Source organism: Astatotilapia calliptera, chromosome 19, assembly GCF_900246225.1.
Source record: "Astatotilapia calliptera chromosome 19, fAstCal1.2, whole genome shotgun sequence".
Classification (NCBI taxonomy): domain Eukaryota; kingdom Metazoa; phylum Chordata; class Actinopteri; order Cichliformes; family Cichlidae; genus Astatotilapia; species Astatotilapia calliptera.
This window is the reverse complement of record NC_039320.1, coordinates 24,989,391-25,005,680: the sequence shown is the minus strand read 5'-3', so window position 1 is coordinate 25,005,680 and position 16,290 is coordinate 24,989,391.

The following is a 16,290-nucleotide window of genomic DNA, read 5'->3' as shown; positions in this document are numbered from 1 at the left end:
TGGTGACCTTTTGTTTTGCTTCTATTGAAATTTGTTAGGTTAGATTAGCAGTGAAAACAGTGTGGGAGCACCGTGCTAATTGCTCTGCGCTTAGATAAGCATCTTGGAAAAGTTCCAGACATGTAAATTATTAGCACGCTCAGCTTTAACTACCAAAACACTGATACATCGCTGAACACATGGAGGCCAGACTTGGGCGATATTTTGGATAAACAGACCCCTGCGTCTTTTTAAACAGAGACACACAGACGCACACACATTCATATCTATACACACAAAGTGGGTGGTATGATATGACTTTCACCTTGCGAGAAGCATCATGAATCTCTCTGAAAAGGGAAGAATGGGTGCCATCAAGATGAGAGAGCTGACTTTAATTCACTGGTGGGCCGGTGGAAAGGGATATGACATGTTGATATTCCATATATTAGGGGAAAAAAAGTGCTCTAAGCCTTGTGTTATGAAGTGCAAGGAGAGGAGAGAGAGAGAGTAGGCAGCTTGCAAACATGGCATGATAGCTGTTCTTTCCACATATGCTTACATTTTACCTAGAAATGTTTTGTCCAGTATAATTTGAATAGATATCAATTCTTAATATACATATTGTTTAAAAAAGAAAAAAGAAAAATGAAAGTGGTGCTAAAAGCAACAGAAGCTCAGACATATACTGCTATCAACCGAGGATATCAGCAAAATAAAAATGCTGTGTTCTGAAGGGGGCTCAGCAGAAGCAGAGCCTGATTGATTTGGCTGTAACGGTGACAAGCTGCCTCCCCTGAGTTTTACTCTGCATAATTTTTTGATTAATGCTGTGCATCCCAAAATCGCTCCACTGCAACACAAAATCGAATTAAATCACCTGGATATAATCCGTAATTGATTGGAAGTGTCAAAGAAGAGGCGAAATATCATTAATATCTTGAAGGATTTTTCAGAATTGTGGATCAAGTGCTTTCTTTAAATATGTATTGTGTTTATTTGGCACTCAGTGAATGTTATTGTGCTGGTTGGAGGTATCAGGATGTCACATGTGAACTATCAGCGCTGGATATCATCTTCTTTCAGTCCCTATTTCACCTTGACAGATGCTTTTGTCACTGCTCCCAACAGGCCAAATTCAGATGTACGTTTCATTGTCGCTCGTTGTTGTGTACCAAATCAGAAGCTAGATTACTAAAGCATTAAATGAAAGCACTGTACTCTGCTATCCACTTCACAGTGTATGACTATGTTTCAAATCAATACTATAAATTATTGAAGGCGTGGGATGGGATATGCCAAATGATATTCATTGAAGGGAATCGTGTTCCCCTGGGCTGTCAATAAAGCGGTGCATGTTCTTTCATTCCATCTTTTGGCAAGCCTATTGTGAATTGGAAATTCCTACTTTGTCAGAGTGTATTTTTAATGAATAATAATTGCAGATTTTCATAATTCCTTTCTTACAACAGTGTACTGCATCAGTGATTTATCCTCTTAAATCTGGCTGCCTGGTTCTACCTACCCCAGTAACAAGCTGACGACTCACTGTAACACATAATACATCAGGAGCCTAAAGGTGTGACTGTTTGTCCTATTTAAGCTCCATAGAGGCAAGTTAGAACTGTATGTTTTTGTGCACCGGAGAGTGAGGATTAAGAGGAAAGACTAGCTAGAGCAAAGTGGCATGTTAGCAACATTATCAAGCAAATCCAAAATGCTATAATGTTTAATCAAGTCTGACAAGATTCTAAATAAATGGCAATAAGAAACAGTTGTGGTGAAACGACATCTTCTTACTGTGATGGTTGTAGCATATGTTTGAATACCTGTTGCCTAACTGCTCCCTAGATGTGTTACTCAATCTAAACAAAAGCTACTATATAGACTGCTGCCTAGGGTTTCTGGATTATCAACATCTATAAAACTTTAGGGAACTATTTTATGATGCTCAAATATTTACATATTATATATATCAAGTGTACTAGCTGTTGACTTTGTTTCAGAGCATTTATGGAAGTTATTTGAAAATACATTTTGCTAAATAAATTTCAGTCTCTCTCTATATATATTATATATGATATGTTTTTGTAAGCCATAAAGTCATCCATCATAACATCCAATCATCTATCATTTCACAACTGCTTATCTAACTGGGTTCACCAGGGGGTGGAGCTTATCCCAGCTGATGCTGGGTGAAAGGAACTGCAGATCCTGGACAGGTTGAGCTAGCACAGCTATAAGCAGCAGTTCATGCTTGCACACCTATGGATGACCAATCTAGATTATAGTTATTCCAACATGCATGTGTTTGGACTGTGAGAAAAACTCACTCAGGCACTAAACCTGTCTAAAATATAAAGCCAATGTAGGTATTTTATACCTTTAATTTTTTCTAATGATCACGAGGAAGTGAATCTAGTGGGTACCAAAAGTAGTCCGATTATACATTTGAAAGACTTGATCTATGTACCATATATGCTTCCGGTGTGCCGAAGTCAAATCCACCCCTCGCTCATCATATCCAGGTTCATAATGCTAAGATCAAAATAGCAAAAATGTTTAGCTCAGTGTTTCTCTCACTTGTTACTGTTGACATCATGCCCATCTTTTATTTGCAAGTGTTTTGGCAGGGCTAATCGCTAGACAACAATGCTGCCCATCTTTTTAGCAACAACAACAAAAGATCTTTGTGGGAGAAAAAAAAATCCCTTTTAATAGTCACTGGCATTGCATCTTAAGCTATAATTGAAAACAAACATTTTCTTCATTCTAGAATAAAATTGCATATTTGTAACAAGGCATTTCTTTTTAATAAAGACTTAATTTCATTAGGTATGTTAGTTGACACTAACGCTAACTATTTTCTCTTTTCTAGCAGGGGAAGTCATGATTGATTTCAACAGAAGGTTTAATGTGTGCAAATCTGAAATCCTGTGCTTCCATCACATCATAGGCACCTTTCTTGGAGCAGGCTTCGGTGTGAGTATCCCTCGTGTTTTGCTGACCCACCATTTGCAAGGAAGTATGCAAGGTAAATAAGAGTAATAAATTATGGGCTGTGAAGGTCCAGCAGTGTCTTCACTGATGTGTGACAGGCATTATTATTCTGCCTGTCAGTATTACACACATAAGTGAGCAGATGATGCCTTATGAGTAGGAGTATCCTGATGGAGACATCAATATCCACATCCTTGGCCTCATTCAGTCCATCTCACCTTTTTCCACCATGTATGTGTACATGGGAGAGGAAAGTTTATGAATCATCCATAATCCACATATTCATCCTATAATATCTTTCTTGTCTTTATCAGAACAGACTTGCAGTGCTGTGGTCTTAATTCTTAATACAAAGCATATGCTTGTAATATTTATAACTAATTTAAAAAATGCTTGTAATGCCCTAAATTTCTTGCATTAAAACACATCCATTCTTCACCAGTAGGATTCATAAAATTTATGCCCAGTATATTTTTTTTTAATGATAAATTAAATCTTGAACTTATTTATAAGAGGTGTAATTAACATTTTTTTTATTTTTTAATGAAAATAAGTTAATGTGCAAGAATATATTCAGTGTATGTTTACTGTTGGGTTTAATTAAAGCAAAGAAATGGGTTTGAGATATACGGGCTTATTGCAGCACAATAATAAGCTATCCTCTCTTCCTTTTCTGCTTTTTAAAATGCTCATTCTCTTTGTAGCTGAATTTCATTGTGTAATCATTATGTCCTGCTGTGAGCTTGGCTGTGAAGAGGCACTTGCTCCGTGCTGCTATACACATTATTTACTCACCGCCATTTTTCTTCACACTCATGTCCCCACCTCGCTCCTTTTCTTCACTCTTTGTCCCCTTCCATGTGCAAGAGTAGATAATTTCTTGGCTTTTCTCTCCACCCATCTTGAGTAAATCCTGGATGACAGTTTAATAGCCCTAAGACATGTGAGGATGGAGTCTATATAGAGAGGCCTGAAATCTATACCCAGCTGACCGAGAGATGAGCAATTGAAAAGAGGTGAAAAGAATGGGGGATAATGTGCCTGAAATGTGTGAAGTGTGTCAGTCTCTTCTGTGAGTTTGCAGCCGGATTCACTGCAGAACATGGAAAAGCAGAACAAAATGAAATTCCCCCCAAAACTATGTCAGACATGCTTGCTGCGATGTTTTATGAAGGGTGCCCTACCTGTTTATCAGAAATTTCACTCTTATTAAATGATTAGTTCAACAATATGTGAACATTTGGCTTCTTTTTAAGTTTTAGAAGAGTAGCGTGATGCCACTCAATTGTATTTAAAAAGTGTAACACAATACACGATGATTTCTACTTAGCATAAAGATGCAGAATTTCAAAGGTAGCCTATAGGCCAGCAGATAGCCTAACATATACCATATGCCGAATGTTAAAAAGAGCTTTAGAAGTAATACAAAGATTTTGATGCCTTTGGATAGAAGCAGCTTTTCTGCCATGTCTGAAGTCTTTAACTTTATATCTACCATACAAACCTGGTATTGTGGTACTTCAAATCTAACTCTAAGAAACCAAATGTGATGAATTCCCAGAACTACTGCTCCATTTCCACTCCAAATGCCATATATTACATGTGACTGCAGGAAAGCTGAAATATCGTATCTTCTGTAAGTGGTTCAGCTGAACATATGTACGTCATCTTGTGAAAACACGACAATGAAAGATTAATTAAGTTTGGAAGCAAAATTAAGCTGTGGTCAATGAAATGGTTATTAGCAAATCAGCATCAACAACTTGTCAAATACGAGGCAATGCTCTGAATCTACACTCCTATGGCAGATCCTTCGTGGCTTGTGAAAGAACAGCCACCACTGTTGCGACAGGGATATAAGGACACTGAGTTAAAGAGTGATATGTGATAATTGATAAGTGATATATATGATACTAAAATCATTTTTGATATTTCTGTAATAGTTAATCCACCACTATGCACAAATTCTTTAACAGAAAAAAGTAAAGCACATTAAGATTAGTGTGATGAGATTGCTTACAGTCTGAGTTATGGGTTTACTGAAAGAGCAACGATGAAAATAATTACCTTGCTTCTCTTTTGACTTCTCCCTTTATGGGTCGCCACAGTGGATCACCTGCCTCCGTCTCACTGTATCCTTAGCGTCCTGCTCTATTACACTGCTCAGCCACTGAATGTCCTCCTTCCCTATATCCACGAATCTTCTCTGTGATTTTCCTGCCTAGCAGCTCCATATTCAACATTCTTCATCCAGTATAGCCACTATTGCTCTCTCTCCTTGAATAAGTTACTTCCAAAATACATATACAATAACTTAACGACATAAAATACACTGTAGTTTAAATTATTGCAGATCAATGCATGTATTGACTACTAATTACTGAAATACGATCCTTTATACATTCAAACTGCCCATGTAGCACTTAAGGTAGGAAGTCTGCACTATCCCACATTCTGTATCCCCATTAACATGATTGTTGCTCAAAGACTGATAAATGCATTACAATCTTGATCTGTTTTGATCTGTCATAAGGTGAAAGTAACTTAATCATTGTGCATTTCTCATGATGCCTTCAGAGTGAATAGGTTTAGAGCATTAGAACTGAAACGTGGGGAAAAATAGATACAGTGTTGCTATAATCACATGCAGTCACACATGTTGAGGTTCAGTATCTTGCCTAAGGACTCTTTGACAGCTGGGGTCCAAACCTTAACCCAGTCTATGTTTTGAGACACAGCGGTTCCAAACATATAGTCAGAACAAGACTCAGTTCTTAAAGCAGTATTACTTGTGCCAGTGTAACTGAGAGAAACTGGAGAAAAATGGTGTTGCAGTTCTTGAATAATTCTGTTAAATCTCATCTGTCGACTATCCATTAAAGCAGAGATCCAAATGTGATGTGATTTTTATGCAACTGGCAAAACATCTGGTTTAAGAGGGATTTACATAGATTCTCACTCAGCATATCATTTTGCCCTAATATATGCTGATGGACATCTTTAGCCCAACATCTAATCTCAGTTATGCTGCATGCGCACATCACAAGATAAGGAGTGCATATCCTTGTGAATTATGGAAACGGTGCCATTTGATGAAGCCTTGGAGGTTTACGTTCAGCTTCCTGTCTGAGTTGTCTTCAAGAAGCACAACTGGGGATCCACAGTGTTAAAATTCCTCTTGAAGTTTATTAGCGCTTTAACCTTTGATCGCTTATGAAAGAACAGTAAACTTTATTGCACTAGCATATTATCAAGCTTTCCCTCATGGCTACTATAAATGCACTGGCTTTATTTACTTTATTTTATCAAATTTTCCATTATTTTCTTCGTAGAAGTCAACCTGTTTGGTATATGAGGCTTTTCTTTTTTGTATCCACTATAGAGAAAAAGTGGCTACACTTTATTACAGTTTTGTTCACATATTCATTACTTGGAAGGTAATTTTCGTCATCCGTAATCACATTTCCTTGGTATTTGAGTAGGATAATATATCTGTGCACTTGTGAAGTCTTACACACATATCCTAGAAAAACACACACCTCTCTTTATATAATTTACTTCCCAAGTAAATGAAAAATGGATCGCTCAGCAGGTCTCTAAATACTGGCTCCCAGGCATTACCTTTCATATCTTTACATATTGCTTAAATGGCTCTTTAATTGTTTGAGTGAATAATTATGGTATTTAAAGATTAACATCAACAGTTGGCTCGTGTTCAGATATGTAACAATATGACTCCACTGCTCTATACTTTAGTCTTAATGTCAGACAGGACATTCTTAGCCCCATCTCCGAGCCCCTGCTGATTTCACACAGTAAAGTCATTAGATTCAATTTGGTTTTGTAAATGATGCACGGGCACCGTGGCTCCCATTCAAGGCAGCCTGGGTTTTAATTACCGTTAATTACAATTTGCATAAAGCTTTTTAGCAAACGGCTCCTGAAGCGGCTGTAATAATTATACATGTAAATGAATGGTAAGCTGATAAAGCCGTGCGAGTGTTCAAAATAGGATCTAGTTTTAAAAAGCCATCTGATAACAGAAAGTCAAATGGAAAAGAGCAGGATGAATGTGCCGCCACCATAAAAGAGCCGTTTGCTGAAATGTTGTTCACTAAAGAGAAGAAAAGTGGCCGTTTTGGTCATAGCTCATAAACCACGGCATATGCAGTCCAATGAAGAGAGGATACAGAGGTCTAATTGTTTTTGGTTAAAAAGTTGGTTATTTTTATGTCTCATTTGCTTTTTATTCATAAATTATCTGTTTGTTTGATTGTTGTTGTTTTTTTACAGTGAAATGATTATGGTGAAATAGACAATTTTCCAGAAAACATTCTAAAGCATTACAGGTCCCATTAATCTTAACAACTTTCAATCACAAAAAAACTCGCCTTTTAATTTATCACATTCAGACAAGTCTCCCTCATCTCCATCTATCACCTCCGCTGATGCTAAAAAGGACAATTAGACTTCATATTGTAAACTGGAACCACACCTAAAACGTCTCCATCAGTACCCCGTCAGCACCACTATTAGGAGATAGCCTTCACTCCTGTTTTCATTGGCCATGTGTCTATGCCAAACGCTGTAGTTAAAAGGTGGCACTAAATAAATTGGGCTCCACTGAGATAACCAAGGCTGAAAACTGAAATCACATTTGATGGCAGTCATTAGCTTGGCTCGTTGGCCAAATACATCATGCTGTCACAATTTTGGCCCACAGATCCTATTAAATGCCATTAGTGAAGAGCATTTGAAGGCAGCAAATTACGCATGAGTTGCACAGATTTCCGCATTAGTATTTTCAAAATGTTTTCTTTGACACAAATTGTGAACTATGAGCACAGTATGTTTTTAGCTTTCCGTGTACACTCGTGAGTCATCCAGGTTTTTTACACTAAAACTAATTTAAAACATTCCAGTTGAGATGAAATTTGTTGGTTTTTTTTGGGTTTTTTTAGATTTTTTTTTTATACCTTCACTGAGTGAGTGGGATAATGGATGTTTACAGTTTGGCAATGTTTTCAGCCAAAAACATGCGAGTCTAAAACTCATTTCAGCGTCCATCCTGGTCAAACAGGCTGCCTTTTTAAGTTTGTATCGAAAGTGGATGTTGGTTTTGCATGTTCAAACTTTGTGTACTTCCTGTGATTTTGTGCGTTTTGTAGTAGATCTGTTGAAATAAGTCCTAATTTAGGGTCAGAACTTTTAAATGAGAGAAAACACTCTGATTAATATTCAGAGAATTATTTTATTTATGCAGCTTGAAAATGCTTTTTGCTCTCTGTAACCATAAGATACTTAAAATTACAGGGGACACCTGATCCAAGTGTTTTTGTTATTTTGAAACTGACAAGACAATTCAAGTATACTTTGAATATAATGTTAACAATACAATGACCACATGCATGTGAAGTGACATTTAAAATGAACCCCACTGTTACTCATTCATAACAAAAATGGGTGCAATTCTTAGAAACCTTTGAGGTCATTGTCAGCTGATAGCCGGGAGAGCTCTGACACAGAGGAGCCTCTGTGGAGTTGCCATGTGACCCTCTTTGGCCCCACGTCCCCTGCCACTGCTTGTGATGCCCTGGTGACAGCCACTGTCAGGGGAGGAGCCTGCGACCTTTGCTTAACTAATGGATCCTTCATCATGCCCTGTGCCTTTAGCATGAGCCCTGTGTTTATTGCTCTTTATTTTAAATTAAATCCACAGCAGTGCCCATCCATCATGGTCGCCCATGACCTTTACTGGAGGTGATGACTTGGCCCAGGAGAAGGCATCGCGCAGGTTTAAAGCAACCGACCGCACCAGAAGGGACAGTTTCTTTGACGTATGTCATCTCAAATGTCTCAAATGTAAACTAATTGCCTTGATCAAATCAAGTGTCTGGTAACCTTTATGATTTTACTCATTGCCAAATCATCTTTTTCCCTTATGGTTGACTATCTCAGGCAAGATGTATGGACGTTAACTCTGTGCTGCGCTTTGGCAAAATATCGATTGGCTTTTAATGGCTTAACATATCAAATTTGTACATGAAAGTGTGTATTTTTTGTCATGTATAAGCTCAGTTGTAGTGTACTTTACTAGTGTACTGTGTAGCTTTTGAAATCTTTTTTGTAAAATTCGATTTAAAATGACATTCCATCTTTCTACCATCTTTTCCATTGATGCTTGCAAGACATCTTGCACACAAGTGCAAAGATCATGCCACCTAGTTAAGGCATATTGAGTAACCACACTGAGGCTGGCCCTTGAAGTGAGCTGCTTGCCCTCAACAGTAAAGTGCTGTCTTAAGCTGGGAATGCTGATCACTGCTGTACTTTGCTTTCCCTGCTGAATAAGAGAGTGCCATAGTACTCTGTAGAGATTACTCTCTGCTGTGATAAAACATCAGCTATAAAGGAAGAGTTCCCCAGTGGCTGATAAGATCTGCCCTCTAGGCTTTCTCAGGAAAATTGAGAGAGTAGAAGAGACAAGAAAGTACTTACACCTCTTGCTGTACTTCATTTCAGTAAGACTTTGGAATGTTCTAAGCATCGGCTCCTCTAATAGTTTGTCATGTTCCATGTGGCTAGCTAAAGATCAACACATGCTCTTCCTTGAATCAAACAAGCACTAAGGAGGGATATAATTGGCTGCAATTGTGAGCGCAGCATTTAGCTCAGAGTGAACATTCACTATGCAGCATGTGAGGCTTTTGACGTTTCTTGTCATCTTTTTAAAAATCACCACTTTTGCTTGCTCGAATAACTATCCATTTCCCTTTTTGCAAATTGTCAGAATTGGGATCACAGGGCATTTTTGTACCGTTTTTTTCCCTGTGCACATTGTAAAAGCTCTGCATTCTATGAGGCAGAGTGCTTTTATGGCACTTTTTTTCCTGTAAAAATGGATCTCAAAGAAAAGGAACAAATTACATTATGCAATTTGAGTGGTTTAATGTGGGATTAGAGCTTGCAATTATACCTGTATGGTGCAGAGATTTCATCCATAAAACCCACTTTACAGTGCTTTTGGGGGTAGTGAGATATTGTTATCTCTGCAAATGGAATATGTACAATGGAAAGCAAGATAATGATTGACAGGACACTGTACAATTATCCCAGTAATCAGCTCGAGCATGTTTTTAATAAAAGCCCCTCAGGCTGTGTTGAATGCTGCTGTTCTTGCTGGTCATTGCGTTGAAGAGCAAATATAGAAGATGCCCCTTTTTCCTTCTTATGAATAATTAACACTGCTATAAATATGAAATTAACTGGATCAGGACATTTTACTATTACTAATGGTCACAGATTTTAATTAATTCACTGAATTAACTTTGAGTTTGTACGTTTATTTTCATCTCTACCTCAGTGATCACTATCTAAATATACGTGTGTGGATGTTTGTGGATGTAGTTGTTGCAGGCATGTGAGCACAGGACAAAACATTATCAGGCTGCACAGGTCAGCTTGATACCCAAACCACAAATATGACTCACGCAGTTTTTTTTTTGAGTCTTTTACATATCAAGCAGGCTCCAGTAAAGAATATCAACCCATCCTCTCTTCTCTGACACACAATCTAAAAGATAACACGTGTACAGACCAGTGACATGATAATGGTTATCTATTTATTTTTATTATTTTTATTTACATTCTGGGGACTTTTGAGGACAAAAACAAGCCATAACCATCGCATTTTGCCTGAAGGCCTCGCTTAATTTTTTGTAAGGCTTGCCCGAGGCTAGGTCTCCTTTAAAGGAGTGTCAGTTTAATATTCTTTGAAGTGATGGAAACTCTGGCTTTGCTATAGTTGTGGGTGTTCATTGTCCCATGACTTGAAAAGAAGGAGCAGCTGGGTTTTCTTTGAAGTATTGAACTTTTTGTCCATCACATTTTATAGAACCAGCACAACAATGACTTAACAACTCAATGAGGTATCATTTGTACCACTAAAAGTTGAATTCTAGTTGATGTTGAACCATGGGGCAAGAGACCAGCGAACATTTTTTCTATACACTTTTGAAAGAATGAACATGAAATAATTCTTCAAAAACTTTGATGACGGCAACTCACAACTAAGATGTAAAAATTAATTATGATTAAATTAAATTAATGTTGCAGAACTGTTCTGTTATTGCAGAAAATGGTCTGATCATCGATAATTATTTGCTTTAAAAACTACTTCCAGCATAGGGTGTGAACATTTGGAGACCTGTTGAAGGTGTAGGTGACACAAGAAATACAATCCAGGAAGCCTGAAGTGTCACACTCTGCTTAAATCTAAGTGTTTAATAAATGTAATTTGTTTAAATTAAGAAAAACACTTGCTCCTTTGTAAATCCCTCTATGCAGTCCCGTGATTTAGCAGCTTGTCGAACAACTATTAGTGGCAGAAGTTTGAAGTAATCGTTTTCTATATAACGTATTACTTCGGTCTCCCTTAGCATTGAGGAATTTTGGGTCACTCTTCTTTGCAGCAATGCTGCAGGTCATTGGAGATAGCAAGCATTCATCTGACTGACCATTTGACTGGACTTTTACTGGAAACCTTGATTCTTTTCTTTTTCAGCCCTTCTGCTGTAGATTTGCTGCTGTTCTTGGGTTAATTGTCCTGCGGCATGACATGATTTTGGCCATGCTTGAATTGTCAGACACATTACTGTAGAATACTTTGGTATACAGAGGAGATCATGGTCGACACAGTGACTGCAAGGCGCCCAGGTCCTGTCGGTGCAAAACAAGCCCAAATCATCGCCCCCCCTATCACTGTGTTTGTCATTTGGTTTGAGGTGTTTGTGCTGATGTGTGCTACCATTGTTTTTTTTTATTTTGCTTTGTTTTTTTAGAGGCTTTCTCCTGGCAACCCTTCCAAACAAGCCATACTTGTTCAGTTTTTTTCTAATTGTATCACCATGAACTTTAACATTTAACATGCTGAGTGATGCCTGTAGAGTCTGACATCTAGCTCTTGAGTTTTTTGAAGTCTGACCTTGAGGTGAATTTGCTAGGGCGTTCGCTCTTGGGCAGATTGTGTTAACATGCATCTGAATGCTCCACACCAGCAGTCTGGTCTCTTTTCTATTTCTAATAACTGCAGATTTAAATAGGTGGGAAAAACACTGTGTGTCAAGATCAGTCTTTGCCAGCAGCCAGTACATAACCAGGGACATGTTGTTGCTGCTTCCATTTCTGCATATCAAATATAATGTTTCTGACAAATATAATCAGTGGTCTAAAAAATAACCATGGAGTCAAATCAGCCTCTCACTGACACTGTAGGTAAAGCTGAACATTAGTGCAGGTTGAAGTGTTGTTGGATTGGATTACATTAAATTGCCCAGGTGAAGCTAATATACTGATAAACCTGTGTAAGTGTTGTTTTAGTTCATTGTAGGAAAAAAAACATGTTGCATTTCCAATAACAGTGTGAGGTATCAACCATAAAATCAGTGTTGTTGCTTGTTTTTACCTGATTTCATGAGCTTTTCTTGTCATTTCTGAACTTACAGTTGTCTTCCTCCAGATGATGGGGACCTAGATGATGCCCCACAAAATGTATCAAAGTGCCTTGTAACAGCGTCTTCAAATAGCCCTGCTAAAACTCTAAGCATTCAGTGGATGTTTTTCATGAGCTTGTATACCTTTTACTGCTAATTTGCTATTCACTTTAAGAGCACGTTCGAAATTGCTTCATGTTTACAAGCCCATAGGTCAGTGACTTCAAGGTCAGTTTTATTGTTAGAATTTGAAACTAATGAATATGCGAAACAGAGTAGAAAGCTCCTGCACTATATGGCCTTTTATGAGCTCTGCAAAACCAGAGTTAATGAGGGTGAATATAAGCATTTAATTCATTATTTTAAAGGGACAGATATCTGCTTTAGCTCTTGGATGACATAAAGTACATCCTGAAAACATGCCCATAATGCATTATCATACAAATTAAACTACTAATTTTTGCTTTTTAATTGTATGTTTTTTTGTAAGATAGGAATTATCTTATACTTTCTTTATATTACAACAGTCGTGCTAGACTGTATCAAAATAAAATGCATGCATTTGTCACAGGGATTATTGTGAATATGATTGTATTTGTCTTTACTGTATATAAAAAATTTGCTTTATTTTTTATATACATGCATATTCACATTTTAAAAACTCTATTCTGTTTTTATTGTTGCTGTTAGAAAAAAAAGACATCGGGTGAGGTCTGGTAAACCAGACACTACTACAAAGATCCCCAAAGTCTATAGATAGGGCCACCAACCTCTTCCTTGGTATAATCTCCCCACCGTGGAGCTATCTTGTCTGTGGGGATGAAATGGAGCTGTCTCCTGTTATCTGGCAGGATTTGGTCCACTGGGAAAGATCTGGCTGCTTTGGGAAATGAAAGCAGTACATTGAAGGTGACCATAACTCTCTGTATGGTATATTCCACTGACCCCTGTGGCACAGACAGCACAGTACAAACACATACTTTCAGATATAATCTACACAAACAGTACACAATAACAACGATAGTCTTACTGGATCATAAAGCCAGGTGGCCATATATGGTCTTTGTCCTTTAAGTTGTATCTCTGTTTTCTATCAGCACTTTGTGCTGTCTTACCATAATGGACTTGTCTGGGATTTAAACGTCAGGTCACCACTTTTTCCCAGACTCATCAGGATACAGGATATTGAAACAGATAAATGAAAAGGAGCTGAAGGATAGAGAGGTGTAGAGGCTGTAAATTGTCCTGGCATAGACCTGTAATATTCCAGTTGTGCAACGTGAGATATATTGTGCTTTAAATGATTGCGATCTTAGCTATATGGTTCAGAATGACTAGTGTTAGGTGGGACATTTTTTTCTACAACAATCTTCTTAAAATGTGAAAGAGATTTAAAGTTAGCTGGGTTTGGTACAAAGCAATATAACACAAGTTATTGCTACTGACTTTCTTTCTCCTGGCTTACATCACAAAAAATGTGTTGTTAGAAAAAGTGTTAATCAGTTAGTTATTTAAACCATGAAGCTCAAGCAGGATATTCCTAACATAGCATGTCATTTGAAGCAAACACACAGTAACCAAGATACTGAAAGGTTTCACAGTAAGTAACGTGTGCAACATCACATTTTTTGTGTTGTCGGCTTTGTAAACCACACAAAAACAACTTTACACCTTGACATTTACACCTTGATATAAAGTATGTAATTTCAGCTTCGCTTACAGTCATATGGATTAAGATGTCAAATGGTATTATGCACAAGAACAGCAGTAACGCAGGCAAGCCTGTCCTGTTGTTCTTGGCCCGGGTTGCTTCCCGAGAATGTGCTTGCACAGACTTATTATTACCCATGCCCTTCAGCTCAATGATCCTTCTGACAAAGGACTTTCGGGTGGGTTGGTAAGGGGGACAAGGGTGCTGAATAATTTGTATGTTGAGCATGTCTTCAGGAGAAACATGAGAAACACTCACTCATATCTGATCTGGCACAGGACCAGAACCTTGAGCAGCCTTAGGAGAACAGGAGTGAGAGAGTGAAAGAAAAAGGTAAGAAATAGAAAGGTCAAAGTATTTTCTCCCTGGATCACACTATCCTGTGTATCGACTGCATTTTATGTTAGTCTGTATTTTCCTCTAAAGCCAATAAATAGCCACATACAGATTAGTATACTGTACTTTAAACCCCCATTTAACCTTTGGTCAGATATCGCTGCCCTACAAACACATTATTAAGGACCTGCTTTGATTTAACCTTGCCTCTGACAGTGTAATGAAATATCTTTAAGTATCAACTTGTGGTATCTCCTCTGAATCCTCTTCTTCTCTGTAACCAACTGAACTGGTGCTTGGAGTGAATAAACTGTTTACTCTATGGATCGCAGCACTGAAATATCTTCCCCTGCAGAGTCTTTAAACTCAGAATAACACACTGCTCCAACAGACTTTTACACGTAGCTGCAGTGTGACCGCAAATAAGGAAAACATGTCTGCATTGTTTTTGTAGGCTGACATCTGGGATGTATATTTGTTCATGATTTGTAAAAATGTAAGAAGAACAGTATAACACAAAGCAATGCTGCATGTGTACAAGATGTTTTACTGAAACTTTGTAAATGGATGGCAAAAACGGAAAAAATGTCAGTTTGCTGCAAAGCTGCAAACAACTGTTGACTGTAGGAAACACTTTCATGTCTTTGTCAGTTAGTATGCAACATTCACTGTACTTATAGACACAGTGTTAACATAAATAATGGACACATGTAAGATGAATCCTTTGTGAATGTAGCATCAATATCTTAAAGACAGAAGAAGTCCTAAACACTCAAAGGTCCCAGATGACCTCTAATTTGCTGCCTGTAAATTCAGATAAAACTGAGGTTGTTGTACTCGGCCGTATAAATCTTCAAAACATGGTGTTCATCCAGAAACACTGTGAGAAATCTTGGAGTCATTTTTGTCCAGGATATGTCCTTCAGTGTACATGTTAAACAAATATGTAAGACTGCTTTTTTTTTTGCATTTGCGCAATATCTCTGTAATTTGAAGCAATGTGTCTCAGAGTTACGCTGAAAAAATAGTTCATCTATTCATTACTTCTAGGCTCAACTTCAGTTGATCCACAATGCTTCAGCAAGAGTACTGACAAGAAAGAGAGAGCATAGTTATCCCATATTAGCTACTCCTCATTAGCTCCCTCTTAAATCTAGACGCAAATTTAAAATCCTTTTCCTCACATGCAAGGTCTTGAATAATTAGGCCCCATCTTATCTTGACGATGCCTTGGTACCATATCACCCCAGTAAAGCACATTTCCCTCAGACTGGTGCATTACTTGTAGTTCCTGAGGTATTTAAAATTAGAATAGGAAACAGCACCTTCAACTTTTAAGCCCGTATTCTGTTGGACCAGCTCCCTGTTTGGATTTAGGTGGCAAACACTCTACTATATACTTCTAAGATTAGGCTTAAAATGTGCCTTTTTGATAAAGCATAGTTGGGGCTGGATCAGGTTGCCCTGAGCTATCCCTTAGTTATGTTACAACTAAGGACTAGGCTGCTGGGGGACTTTATATGATGCACTGAGTTTTCTTCTTCACTCACCACTTTTCACTCTCTGTCTGTTTATACACCACTTAGCACTTAATCATTAGTTATTATTAAACTCTGACTCTCTGCCACAGCATTTTTGTCCTGGCTCCCTCCCCACACCGCAGATGGCTGCCTCTCCCTGAGCATGGTTCTGCTGGAAGTTTCTTCCTGTTAAAGGGAAGTTTTTCCTTCCCACTGTTGCCAAGAGTTTGTTAACAGGGGTGTCTGATTGCTT